The sequence below is a fragment of the Papio anubis genome, chromosome 6, assembly GCF_008728515.1.
Source record: "Papio anubis isolate 15944 chromosome 6, Panubis1.0, whole genome shotgun sequence".
Classification (NCBI taxonomy): Eukaryota; Metazoa; Chordata; class Mammalia; order Primates; family Cercopithecidae; genus Papio; species Papio anubis.
Genome location: NC_044981.1, coordinates 2,826,423 through 2,840,473, shown reverse-complemented (window position 1 = coordinate 2,840,473; position 14,051 = coordinate 2,826,423). Strand labels below are relative to the sequence as shown.

Here is a 14,051-nt window from a genome sequence, read left to right as displayed (position 1 = left end):
TGATCACACCACAGCACTCCAGCCTGGGTAACAGAGCAAGGCCCTGTCTCTATGAAAACAAGAAAAAAGATGAAACAAATTTCAACATGAGGTTTGGAAGGAACAAACATCTAAATCACAGTAGTTCCTGACCTGAAGCTATTGTCATATTATTGATGTATATAATTTAGAAATATGTCATTAACAGCCAATACTTAGGTCTAGAAAACTCTTAAAGTGGCCAAAGCAAGTGCTTTGAAGCCAAAGTGGCATTAAAAAAAAAAAAAAAAAAAAAAAACAGATCTACTGGTTTTCTTAGTAAGTCTTGAAACAATGCACTATAGAGATCCTGTCTTATCTATACAGCTAGAGAGAATAACAAATTTTACTTTTATCACAAATAAATTTTGTCTTAATGTGACTTTTATTTATATTTATCTTTTACATTTCAAAAACACTATGTTATTCAATTGAATGACTTATAATTCTTGAGTTACCTGGACACTGTATTGTCATTGTCAGTTATTACATTTCGCATGCATTACTTAGTAAAGAAAATTTTTTACCAAGGCCTGATTTCTCAGGCATATTGATATAATTAAAGGTGTTATTGATAAATAAGAAGTTTCTCAAGAATATTATCTGTTTGTTCATAAATTACTATGGTAAAATTAAATCCCTCTTTTCTGCTGACTATTTTTAAAATACTTAGGCTGATATTAATGAAAAAACTGTGAAACCCAAATGAAGCCTGGAGTTAATAGTAATGTACCAGTGTTGGGATCTTAGTTTCCACAAATGTATCTATTTTACTTTAAGATCTTTAAGATGCGGAGCACCCCCACAATGATTAGGAGACACACAGGATAGAAACAGTTTATTACTCACAGGTCCTGGGGTACATGGCATACTTGGAGGCCACATTCACGTAAATCAGGGAGTGCGGGCAGAGAGACCAAGAGAGCAACCCATGGGCCAACATTTTTATTGGGTCCAGGGTGTTATCCCAACAGGTTTCCCATGGGGAGTTTTATTTGGTGGTTTACAGCAAGCAGGCGTGAGTTCCAGGAGGCTGCACAGTGACTGAGTTGTGGGCCCTCTGTCATATCTGCACATTCTACGTGGGGTGTGAGGGTCAGTGTGGTCAATAGGTTGTATGCAGCTGTGCCATAGGGAAGTGGTCAACAGGAGGTAGTTGTATGAGGTAGATATCTGGATCTACCACGTAAAAGAACTAGGAGAAGGTGGAGAACCAGCAACTTTGTCCAGGGTGATTGAGCCTTGATTTTGGGATGGGAAAGTCCAATGTATATTCAAAATGGATGGGGAGGCAACCTGACATAAGAATTCACAACACTACCATGGTAATATGTTACCATTAGGGGAAACTGCGTTAGGGGTATATGGTAACTACCTGTATTATCCAACTTTTCTGTGAATCTAAAGTTATTCCAAAGTAAAAAAAAAAATTGTATTAAAAATAACTATTATAGGGCTGGGCACGGTGGCTCACGCCTGTAATCCCAGCACTTTGGGAGGCCGAGGCGTGCGGATCACAAGGTCAGGAGATCAAGACCATCCTGGCGGTGAAACCCCGTCTCTACTAAAAATATAAAACATTAGCTGGGCATAGTGGCAGGCGCCTGTAGTCCCAGCTGCTCGGGAGGCTGAGGCAGGAGAATGGCGTGAACCCAGGAGGCAGAGCTTGCAGTGAGCCAAGATTGTGCCACTGCACTCCAGCCTGGACAACAGAGACTCCGTCTCAAAATAATAATAATAATAATAATAACTATTATAAATAAAAGTTTAGTGACACTAAAATCCCTGCTTTAAAATACCTTGTGAGCTAGCAGAGTACATTTCTAACTTACATATGCTGTTAACTATGAGAAGATCTCCCCCAAAATCATGTTTTTCTAATTTCTTATAAAAATACAAACACAAAACTGCTTATTGACTGCATCTCACCAGCTGTTATTCTTTTAGACTGATTGAATTATTCTAAGTTGCTTTTCCAGTTTCATCTAATAAAAAGAAAGATTGGGGCCGGGCGCGGTGGCTCAAGCCTGTAATCCCAGCACTTTGGGAGGCCGAGGCGGGCGGATCACGAGGTCAGGAGATCGAGACCATCCTGGCTAACACGGTGAAACCCCGTCTCTACTAAAAATACAAAAAACTAGCCGGGCGTGGTGGCGGGCGCCTGTAGTCCCAGCTACTCAGAGGCTGAGGCAGGAGAATGGCCTGAACCTGGGAGGCGGAGCTTGCAGTGAGCCGAGATCGTGCCACTGCACTCCAGCCTGGGTGACACAGCGGGAGACTCCGTCTCAAAAAAAAAAAAAAAAAAAAAAAAAAAAAAAAAAGAAAGATTGGATCTGACACGAACAGTGTATAAATCAGTACAATAAAATCTCTTTTCTGAATCAAATATTAGTCCTACAGTTTAGGATTTTATTTATTTGTTTAATTTATTTTGAGAGAGGGTCTCATTCTGTTGCCCAGGTTGGAGTGCAGGAGCGCTGCATCTCAGCTCACTGCAACCTCTGCATCCCGGGCTCAAGCGATTCTAGTGCCTCAGCTTCCTGAGTAGCTGGGACTACAGGTGAGCACCACCATACCCGGCTAAATTTTTTATTATATTTTTAGTAGAGACAGGGTTTCATCATGTTGGCCAGGCTGGTCTTCAACTCCTGGCCTCAAGTGATCCGCCAGCCTCAGCCTCCCAAAGTGCTGGGATTACAGGAGTGAGCCACCACGCCCAGCCTAGGTTAGGATTAAACAACGGTTCTATGCCTTAATACCAAATATAGAACATCGTAATAACTATTTTATTACAATTTATGTAATTATTTTAATTATTTTATGTCTTTAAGAAACATTTTGCCTCTGTCATATGTCACATTACAATGGAAAAAAATTCCTTATGTTTGTGTTCTAACAAATTAAAAGTTGTGTATCACTGTGGATTCAAAAAGAGAAGCGGGTGACAAGTGAACTGGGATCATGGAAACCAAATCAGAATAAAGCGAGCCCAGCACAATACTATCTTGGAGGCTGACCAGTTAGAAGGTCTTAAACATAATCTATTTTAAACAAACAGTAAAGGGAAAAAGATTAACCTAGAAGCCTCAGATCATTAAGATTCAGTCAGGCAGGCATTCCCTTAAAAAGTGTTTACTGGCCGGGCACGGTAGCTCAAGCCTGTAATCCCAGCACTTTGGGAGGCTGAGTCGGGCGGATCACGAGGTCAGGAGATCGAGACCATCCTGGCTAACACGGTGAAACCCCGTCTCTACTAAAAATACAAAAAAAAAAAAAAAAAAAAAAAAAACACTAGCCGGGCGAGGTGGCGGGCGCCTGTAGTCCCAGCCACTCGGGAGGCTGAGTCAGGAGAATGGCGTAAACCTGGGAGGCGGAGCTTGCAGTGAGCTGAGATCCGGCCACTGCACCCCAGCCTGGGCGACAGAGCGAGACTCCGTCTCAAAAAAAAAAAAAAAAAAAAGTGTTTACTGAGCACCTTCTCTGTGTCAGTCACTATTTGGGGCATAAAGGACTCACTTCTCAGCAAAAACAAACTCTCATTCCCTGGTCTCCTTGAGTCATGGAGCTGGCAAGCTAGTGAGAAAACTGGGAACTGGTGCAAAGAATGACTGCGAAATAAATTGTGGTCACCTTGAAGACACATGCATGCGTATGTGGGTGAAGCTTTTTAAATAAAGAAGCTTTAAGTGGGGGAAATTACACGATTACACGATTTCTTCCCTTAGTGCAAATATATACAGCCTGTCTTTTTGAAAGGGTCACGGTAGATGATAATTATGCTCTGTTAACCTCATTTGTTGTCAGGGAAAATTAAAACTCTTTAAGGGTAGTGTCAGCAGGAATCTTGGTTCCTGCTAGTTTTGTTGTTTGTTAGCATATCTTCCTTTACAGGTAGCATGGTTTCATTTTTGTAAAAATGCTGCATAAATGTAGCTGGGTGTGTTACCCATCGTAGTGCCTGCTGATTTCGCTGGACCGACCCTGCTTTCGTTGCCCCATGCAATAAGAAATGTGACAGAGCTAAATCCCTACTCAGCTTTAACTCTGCTTATTTTCAGGAAAAAGAATACCTGGGTTCTGAAGTCCCTTCTTAGGACGAAACCAGCTGAAGCTGGCGAAATCCAACATGGCACCTCTGAAGAACCTCTGGCTTCATTATCATCCTGTTTTCACGCTAAGTGACACTCCCACCAGCGCCATGACAGTTGACAGTCGCCATGACAACGGCTGGAAGAGACCAAGAAGGGACAGAAAAAAAGGGGTTCCTTGATTCCAGGAAAATCTCCGTCCTTTCTCAAGAAAAGCATGACTATTCCCCCCCTTGCTCTTAATGCCCCGCCCCTTCATTTAAGGCACCTTACGCCTTTAACTTCCCAGCTCTCACAAGCTAAGCTGATTTCAGATCGTCTAGTTCCACAGCCATTGAATAAAGCCTGCACTGCTTGCTACTCACTTTCGGTTTCGTGTATTGGCCTCACCACACACAGACCCCCTTTTGGGATAACCGGGACTCCCAGTAACATTTCCATATATACATATCTTAATATATGCAAAGACGTCTGGGGGACAACGCAGAAGTCTGTTTCATTCTTTACTTTCTATAATTCTGGATTGCTTGAGTTTGTTACAAGAACACATGTTACATTTGTAACATTTTTAAACTAAAGTGTATGCATTATAGAACAGTCCTCTGGGCTGAGCTTGGACTTCAAGTGGAAAGGCTTACCTTTGCGGATTTAAAAACAGCATCGAAACATTCTGTGGCAAGAAGTCCTGCGACTCTTCTCGCCCCAGCCCGTTTTCCCGCAGGCCCCAGCCTCATCCCCCAAGGCCCCATCCTGAGAGCGCGCAGGCTCCAGCTGCGTCCTCCCAGGCGTGGCGAGCCGGGTGGAGGGAGCGCTCCGCCACCGGGGGGCAGTGCGGCGCCGACCGCGGGCTGCTGGCCCGTCCCAGGGCACCCAGGCGCGCTCCGCTGCAGAGGGCCGGGCGCTGAGGGGCGGGCCCTTGCCAGGCAGCAGGTGCTCCGGGCGCAGCTGGGAGGAAGGAACGACCCCAGGAGTGGGCGGCGGCCGAGGGACCCTGGAACGATCCTCCACGGCGGAGCGCCCCGCAGCTCCCGCAGCCCCCGTCACCCCGGGCGGGCCGGGGGTTGGGGTTGGCCTGGGGTCTCCCACTCCGCGCAGGAAGGAGCCGCTTGGCAGCGCGGGCGGTGCCTGTTGCTTTCAGAATCCCCAAACCGCTTTTGTCTGGGTGTAGTTCAGCTCACATCCCCGATGCAAGTCTCTCCCCGCTCGGCTCCCCCTTCTTCCCGGAGTCCGTGCCTCCCTCTGGGTGACTCATCCCACACCGCGCCCTGCGACTCACCCTGTGGCTTGCTTTGTTCATCCGGGAGCGGAGCGCGGCGCCATCTCTGAGCCCCGCCTCCCCTACAGTGCTCTGTGCTGAGGTCGCGCGTTCTCTCCTCCCTCTCCGGGCTGGGGAGGCGCAGGTAGAGCTCCCTGGCTCTGGGCCCTTCCCAGGCCACCAGGCAACAGCAACCTCCGCCTTCGTTTCCCTTGGTCACTTCAGGCGCATGCTGGGAGGATTTTAGCATCTGACTCAGCTTCCCCGCGGTCCATCCCTCCACCAGCATCCAGTCACGCCTCTGCAGCCTTCAGTGTCCCGGAGAGGACTGACCAATCTGACCATCAGATCCTATCCAACCCAATTGGAAGGCCACTGCGGCTCAACCGTGGCCACCCACTCCTGCCCCACCTGGAGCCCCAAACTGCTCAGCTCCTTCTCTAAAACTCTCCCCTCTTTTGTTTGTTGTTAATAACTCTCTTCCCTGGTTCTTTGCACACCTCTCTGGCCTCTCCTTGTCTCTTTCTGGTTATTTTTTTCCCTATTCTCCCTTATGCACTGGCCTTCCTGGGGGTCCCTGCTCTCCCTGCAAAACCTCACCACACCCATGACTTCAGCTATATCCATTTCACCTCACGTTAACATCTGGTGCCTAGACCTCTCTCCCAAGCCTTCCACACCATGCCAAAAAGGAAATGCATTTTCTCCTCTAAATTTGCTCACCTTCCTGTTTTCTCAATCTTATTTATTGTCACAGCCATTCCTCTGCTGGTCCAAGTCAGCAGTCTGAGAGTCATGCTAGACTCCTCCTTCCTTATCTACCCATCCACCAATCCCCAAACCCTGTCTATCCTCCTTTTTTTTCAGTCAGAGTCTTTCTCTGTTGCCCAGGCTAGAGTGCGATGGCACCATCTCAGCTCACTGCAACCTCCGCCCCCTGGGTTCAAGTGATTCTCCTGCCTCAGCCTCCTGAGTAACTGGATTACAGACGCGTGCCACCACGCCCAGCTAATTTTTGTATTTTTAGCAGAGATGGAGTTTTGCCGTGTTGGCCAGGCTGGTCCTGAACTCCTGACCTAGTGACATGTCCACCTCTGCCTCCCAAAATGCTGGGATTATAGGCATGAGCCAGTGTGCCCGGTCATCTATCCTCCTTTTTAAATAGCTCTGCCATCTGTGCCTGTCTCCCCTGACAGCTCACCCTCACCCTATTTGTCCACGTTGCTGCAGAGTCGTCTTTTCCATACACCAGGAGTCCCCAACCCCCAGGCCACAGACTGGACTGGTCTGTACCGTGTTAGGAACCAGGACACACAGCAAGAGATGAGCCACCAGCGGGTGAGCTAGTGAAGCTGTATCTGTATTTGCAGCTGCCCCCATTGCTTGCATTACCACTAGAGAGCTCCGCCTCTAGATCAGGCAGCATTAGATTCTTACAGGACCACAAACCCTACTGTGAACTGCGCACACCAGGGATCTAGGTTGCGCACTCCTCATGAGAATCTAATGTCTGGTAATCTGCCATTGTCTTCATCACCCCCAGATGGGACCATATAGTTGCAGGAAAACAAGCTCAGGGCCCCCACTGAAAATAAAGTGCACAATAAGTGTAATGTGCTTGAATCATCCCAAAACCATCCTCTCCCGTCCATGGAAAAATAGTCTCCCACAAAACCCGTCCCTGGTGCCAAAAAGGTTGGGAGGGCTGCCATATATAACTCTGATGATGAGACCACGAAGCTCAGAATCCTCCAGAGGCTCTCCACTGCCTGTAAGATGAAATAAAACTTATACGTGTGACTTATCCATAAGTGCCCAGTCTAAACTGCCTCATATTTAATTATATAGTAAGCTATTTGTTTCCTTAAACATATGTATTTTGGCCCATTTCCCAGTCTCCTAGGTAGGAATATGCTCCTGTGTCACCTGGCCAGCTCATGCTCTTTCTCATTCTCAGCTCAAGTGTTAGGGACTGTATGATACCCTTCTTGATTCTCCCAGTCAGATGTATTGTTGCCACTTTTTCTTATCACTTATCCTTTTATCCTTAGCACCATTAAAGCAAATATCACATCATATTTCACTTGTTTGCACATCTGTCTGCCATCTTGAACCTAGGGACCGTGTTGCCTGTCTTCATGTCCCCAGTCCCTAGTGTAGCTCCCAGCCTATAGAGAGTGCAGAATAAAAGTTTGTAGAACGAGGCTGGGCGCGGTGGCTCATGCTTGCAATCCCAGCACTTTGTGAGGCCAAGGTGGGCAGATCACGAGGTCAGGAGTTTGAGACCAGCCTGACCAACATGGTGAAACCTTGTCTGTACTAAAGACACAAAAAATAGCCAGGTGTGATGGCACGTGCCTGTAACCCCAGCTACTCAAGAGGCTGAGGCAAGAGAATCGCTTGAACCCAGGAGGTAGAGGGTGCAGTAAGCTGAGATCACACCACTGCACTCCAGCCTGTGTGACAGAGTGAGACTCCGTCTCAAAAAAAAAAAGTTTGTAGAATGAATGAAACAATTAGTTACACCACAGTTAGTGAGTCCTCGTTACTTCATCAAGGCTGGGTATTTTGTGTAATAAAGTTATTAAAGCTGATAAGCAGAGATCAAGTTACCCAAAGAATAGCACTGCCCGTAATCTAAAGAACTTTGCCCTCAGGTTGCTTAGGTAACGGGAAGGAAAAGAACTTCCCTCTGTTCTTGGGCGGATCTTACATTGCTTTTGGAAGAGGTAATGGACTTGGGAAAGAAAGGAGTATGTGTATTGAAGGAATGATTAGGTGGGAGGAGTCAGACAGGAAGGCTGCAATAGCCCGTCACTCAACCCTGGCTGCTTTATCGTTGGGGCTCAGTGAACAGATTATCTGTTTTCATGGTAAGAGGTTGGGGTTCTCTACTTCAGGTGGGCACTGAGAAAGTGAATTGCTCGCCTTTGTTTAAAAATAATGAAAATGGGCCGGGCGCATTGCTCATGCCTGTAATCCCAGCACTTTGGGAGGCTGAGGCAGGTGGATCACTTGAGGTCAGGAGTTTGTGACCAGCCTGGCCAACGTGGTGAGATCCTGTCTATACTAAAAATACAAAAATTAGCCAGGCATGGTGATGGTCACCTGTAATCCTAGCTACTTGGGAGGCTGACACAGGAGAATCGCTTGAACCCAGGAGGCGCAGGTTGCAGTGAGCCGAGATCTCGCCACTGCAGTCCAGCCTGGGTGACAGAGCAAGACTCTGTCTCAAAAACAAACAAACAAAAAACCCAAAAATAATGAAAATGTCTGCCCACCCTTCACTAAGTAGACATAATGAAAATGCATATCTTGTGCCCTCTTTTGCTTTTATTCCGTAATACCCAAGCCCACGTTTTGGAATTAAGCCCCACACCCTTTGTGTGAAAGCCACGCGGCTCTTCAAAGGACCCCTTTAGGGGGAGCATTAAGTTTGCCCAAGGAGGCACCCTTCTGGGTCTTCAAGGCCACCTGGCTGCAATGCAGTCCAATTCCAGCCTGTGTCTCCCAGAGCACCCCCTGTGCCAGGGTGGCAGGGTCCGAGGGGTGTGTCCACCATGGCACCAGACACACACCTGTAATGTGTGTCCATGTGAAGAGACCAACAAACAGCCTTTGTGTGGGCAACAAGGCTATTTGTTTTACCTAGGTGCAGGTGAGCTGAGTCCGAAAAGAGAGTCAGCAAAGGGTGGTGGGATTATCATTAGTTCTTACAGGTTTGGGACAGGCGACGGAGTTAGGAGCAATGTTTTGCAGGCAAGGGGTGGATCTCACAAAGTACATTCTCAAAGGTGGGTAGAATTACAAAGAACCTTCTTAAGGGTGGGGAGAATTACAAAGAAGCTTCTTAAGGGTGGGGGAGACTACAAAGTACATTGATCACTTAGGGTGGGGCAGAAACAAATCACAATGGTGGAATGTCATCAGTTAAGGCTATTTTCACTTCTTTTGTGGATCTTCAGTTACTTCGGGCCATCTGGATGTGTACATGCAGGTCACAGGGGATATGATGGCTTGGCTTGGGCTCAGAGGCCTGACATTCCTGTCTTCTTATATTAATAAGAAAAATAAAATGAAATAATGGTAAAGTGTTGGGGCAGTGAAAATTTTGGGGGGTGATATGGAGAGATAATGGGCGATGTTTCTCAGGGCTGCTTCGAGCGGGATTAGGGGCAATGTGGGAACCTAGAGTGGGAGAGATTAAGCTGAAGCATTTTGTGGTAAGGGGTGATACTGTGGGTTAGAAGAAACATTTGTTGTATAGAATGATTGGTGATGGCCCGGATACGGTTTTGGATGAATTGAGAAACTAAACAGAAGACACAAGGTCCAAATAAGAGAAGGGAAAAACAGGTATTAAACGACTAAGAATTGGGAGGACCCAGGGCATCCAATTACAGAGTGCCCAAGGGGGTTCAGCGTAATTACTTGCTTGGTTGGTGAGTTTTTGGGCTCTATCCTTGACCCTCCTTTTTAAGTAGGAGGCTGAGCTTGGTGAAGTGTGTTTTTAAAAGACCATTAGTCCGTTCTACCTTTCCTGAAGATTGAGAACGGTAAGAGGTATGAAGGTTCCACTGAATACGAAGAGCCTGAGAAACTGCTTGGGTGTTTTGACTAATAAAGCCCGGTATGTTATCGGACTGTATAGAGGTGGGAAGTCCAAACCGAGGAATTATGTCTGACAAAAGGGAAGAAATGATCGTGGTGGCCTTCTCAGACCCTGTGGGAAAGGCCTCTACCTTCCAGTGAAAGTGACTACCCAGACCAAGAGGTATTTCAGTTTTCTAACTTGAGGCATGTGAGTAAAGTCAATTTGCCAGTCCTGGGCGGGGGCAAATCCCTGAGCTTGATGTGTAGGGAAGGGAGGGGGCCTGAACAATCCCTGAGGAGTAGAATAGCAGATGGAACACTGAGAAGTGATTTCCTTAAGGATAGATTTCCACGATGGAAAGGAAATGAGAGGTTCTGAGAGGCAGGCTAGCGGCTTGTAACCTACATGGAAGAGGTTACGAAATGATGATATTATAGAATGGGCTTGTGAGGCTGGAAGGAGATATTTTCCTTTGTCCAAGAACCATTTGTCTTGTGCGGGAAGAGATTGATAGGTGGAAGTTTCAGTGGCGGAGTAGGTGGGAGTGGCCAGATGAGAAGGAGAAAAACTGCGTGAGGGATAGAAGTCGGAACACTAGCTGCTTTTTTAGCTACCTTATCAGCATAAACGTTGCCGTAAGCGATGGGATCTGATGCCTTTTGATGGCCCTTGCAGTGAATGACTCCAGCTTCCTCTGGAAGTAAAGCAGCCTTGAGAAGAGTTTTTATCAAGGAGGCACGAATGATGGAGGACCCTTGCGTAGTGAGGAAACCTCTTTCTGCCCATGTAACAGCATGGTGGTGCAGGATATGGAAGGCATATTTACAGTCAGTATAAATATTGACGTGTAGTCCCTTTGCAAGAGTGAGGGCCTGAATTAAGGCAATGAGTTCGGCTTACTGAGAGGTAGTAGAAGGGGGCAGAGTGGTAGCCTCAATGATAGATGTGGAAATACCATAACATAGCCTGCCTTTGCTGGTGAGTTGCAATCAGGACTGGTGGAACTGCCATCAATAAACCAAGTGTGATCAGGATGAGGAACAGGAAAGAAGGAAATATGGGGAAATGGAGTGAATGTTAGGTGGATCAGAGAGATACAGTCAAGGGAGTGGGGGCCAGCCTAAAACAGTAAGGTCAAGTTGGACAGAAAGGCTATAGGACATGGTCCCAGCTCTTGTGTAAGGATTTTGATCACATGGCCCTGTACTTTGGCTGTGTGAAATGAAAAGGGTTGGGATGAATTAGGGAGAGCTAGTGTGGGGGCAGCTTCTAGGGCTGTTTTTAAGGAATGGAAAGAGGAGTGGCAAAAGGATTTAGGATCTGTGGGGTCAGCTAGCTTTGCTTTTGTGACTTTACATAATGGTTTAGTCAGGATGGTGAAACTAGGTATCCAAAGGCGGAAGTACCTAACCATGCCTAGGAAGGAAAGGAGTTGTTATTTTGTAGAAGGGGTTCAGGTTTGGGAGATTAGCCAGACATGATCAGCAGGGAGAGCACGTGTGTTTTCATGAAGAATTACGCCGAGACAGGTGACAGATGAGGAAGAAATTTGGGCTTGACTGAAGTAATGGGGGCAGTCCCTGAAGCCTTGTGGCAGTACAGCCCAGGTAAGTTGCTGAGGCTGATGGGTGTCAAGGTCAGTCCAAGTGAAAGCGAAGAGAGGCTGGGATGAAGGGCGCAAAGGAATAGTAAAGAAAGCTTGTTTGAGATCCAGAACAGAATAACGGGTTGTGCAGGGAGGTATTGAGGATAGGAGAGTATATGGGTTTGGCACCACGGCGTGGATAGGCAAGACAATTTGGTTGATAAGGCGTAGATCCTGAACTAACCTGTAAGGCTTGTCTGGTTTTTGGACAGGTGAAATGGGGGAATTGTAAGGAGAGTTTATAGGCTTTAAAAGGCCATGCTGTAACAGGTGAGTGATAACAGGCTTTAATCCTTTTAAAGCCTGCTGTGGGATGGGATATTGGCTTTGAGTGGGGTAAGGGTGATTAGGTTTTTATGAGATGGTAAGGGTTGCATGATCGTCGCCAAGGAGGGAATAGAGGTGTCCTATACTTGTGGATTAAGGTGGGAAGATACAAGGGGAGGATGGGAAGGAGGCTTTGAACTGGGGAAAAGGGCAGCAATGAGGTGTAGCTGTAGCCAAGGAATAGTCAGGGAAGCAGATAATTTAGTTAAAATGCCTCAACCTAATAAGGGAACTGGGCAGGTGGGGATAACTAAAAAGGAGTGTTTAAAAGAGCATTGTACAAGTTGACACCAGAGTTGGGGAGTTTTAAGAGGTTTAGAAGCCTGGCTGTCAATACCCACAACAGTTATGGAGGCAAGGGAAACAGACCTTTGAAAAGAAGGTAAGGTGGAGTTCGTAGCCTCCGTACTAATTTAGAAGGGGACAGACTTACCTTCCACTGTAAGAGTTACCCAAAGCGTCTGTGATGGTCCAGGAAGCTTCTGAGGCGATGGGGCAGCGTCAGTCTTCAGCCGCTAAGCCGAGAAGATCTGGGAAGGAGTCAGTCAGAGAGCCTTGGGCCAGAGCTCCAGGGGCTCTGGGAGTGGCTGCTGGGCGAGTTGGACAGTCTGATATCCAGTGGGGTCCCGTACAGATGGAACACGGCTTAGGAGGAATCCTAGACTGCGGGCATTCCTTGGCCCAGGGGCCAGATTTCCGACACTTGAAGCAAGCTCCTGTGGGAGGAGGTTCTGGAGGAAGCCCTGGCAGCTGCGGTTCAGACGTTTGGAGTTCTTGTGTCCTGGAGATGTGGCTGGGGTTTGTCTCACAGTGAAGGCAAGGAATTGCAACTCAGAAATACATTGCTACTTGGCCGCCTCTACTCTATTATTGTACACCTTGAAGGCGAGGTTAATTAAGTCCTGTTGTGGGGTTTGAGGGCCAGAATCTAATTTCTGGAGCGTTTTTTAATGTCGGGAGTAGGTTGGGTAATGAAATGTATATTGAGAACAAGACAGTCTTCTGGCCCCTATGGGTCTAGGGCAGTAAAACGTCTAAGGTTGTTGCCAAACGGGCCATGAATTGGGCTGGGTTTTTACATTTGATGAAAAAGAACCTAAATGCTAACTGATCTGGGAGAGGTCAGATAAAGAAAAAGGAGCATTAACCTTGACTATGCCTTCAGCTCCAGCCACCTTTTTAAGAGAAAAGTGTTGGCCAGGTGGGGGAGGGCTAGTCTCGGAAGGAAACTGTAAGACAGACAGGGTGTGAGAAGAGGAGGTGATAAAAGGATTATAGGGTGGAGGACTGGGGGCTGAGGAAGAATTGGGACCTGGCTCGGCCTGGCGAGGAGCAGCCTGGGGAGGAGGGGAAAGGTCAGATGGGTCCATAGAAAAGAAGGATTCAAAGGACTCAGAGCTTGGGATGGAGACTGAAGGAGAGAAAGAAGGAAGATTTGGAACTAGTGGCATTGGGGGCAGAGACTAGGGAGGGACCAATGTGTAAAAGAATGCCTGGACGTCAGGCACCTCAGACCATTTGCCCATTTTTCGACAAAAATTATCTAGATCTTGTAGGATAGACAAATCTGGCCACTTGGAACTACTGTCCAGTTTGTATTGGGGCCAAGCGGTATTGCAGAAGAAAATAAGGCATTTAAGTTTTAGGTCAGGTGTGAGTTGAAGAGGTTTTAAGTTCTTGAGAACACAGGCTAAGGAAGAAGAAGGGGGAATGGAGGGCGGAAGTTGCCCATAGTGAAGGAAGCAAGTTTAAAGAGAAAGGTAGAGACACGGAGAAGGGGGTGGGTGAGCAGCCCTGGGCTGCAACGTGGGTGAGCAACCAAAGCAGGCGTCCCCGCAATTGACTTTCCACCAAGGGAATGTGGGTGAATGACCAGGGCAGGTGTCCCATGGTGATCTAGAGACACCAGAGTGTGGGTGAATAACCAGGCAGGCGTCCCTGTAGTGATTAAACACCAAGAGAAGGCTGCCTTCCCGAGTCCATGACCAGCGCCAGAGTTTTGGGTCCACGGATAAAATGTGTCTCCTTTGTCTCTACTACAGAGGAAAAAGAACTGGAATTGGAAGGACAGGGAGACTGAAGGATAGCGAGAGAGAGGCTGGAGAAGAGAGTGAAAAGACCGCT

The 14,051-nt window shown here is 47.2% G+C and overlaps 1 long non-coding RNA gene across 2 annotated transcripts; it reads right to left on the bottom strand.

Annotated features, from left to right (window-relative positions):
• LOC108585342 lies at positions 1-6,285 on the bottom strand. 2 transcript variants are annotated; one of them, XR_001901501.3, is made up of 3 exons: positions 5,383-6,285; positions 4,089-4,245; positions 1-49 (listed from the first exon to the last, which is right to left on the bottom strand). It is a non-coding gene; the product is annotated as an uncharacterized LOC108585342 (long non-coding RNA). The 2 variants fall into 2 exon arrangements; XR_001901503.3 differs by lacking the exon at positions 5,383-6,285 and adding an exon at positions 4,745-5,370.
• Positions 6,286-14,051: the final 7,766 nt, after the last annotated feature.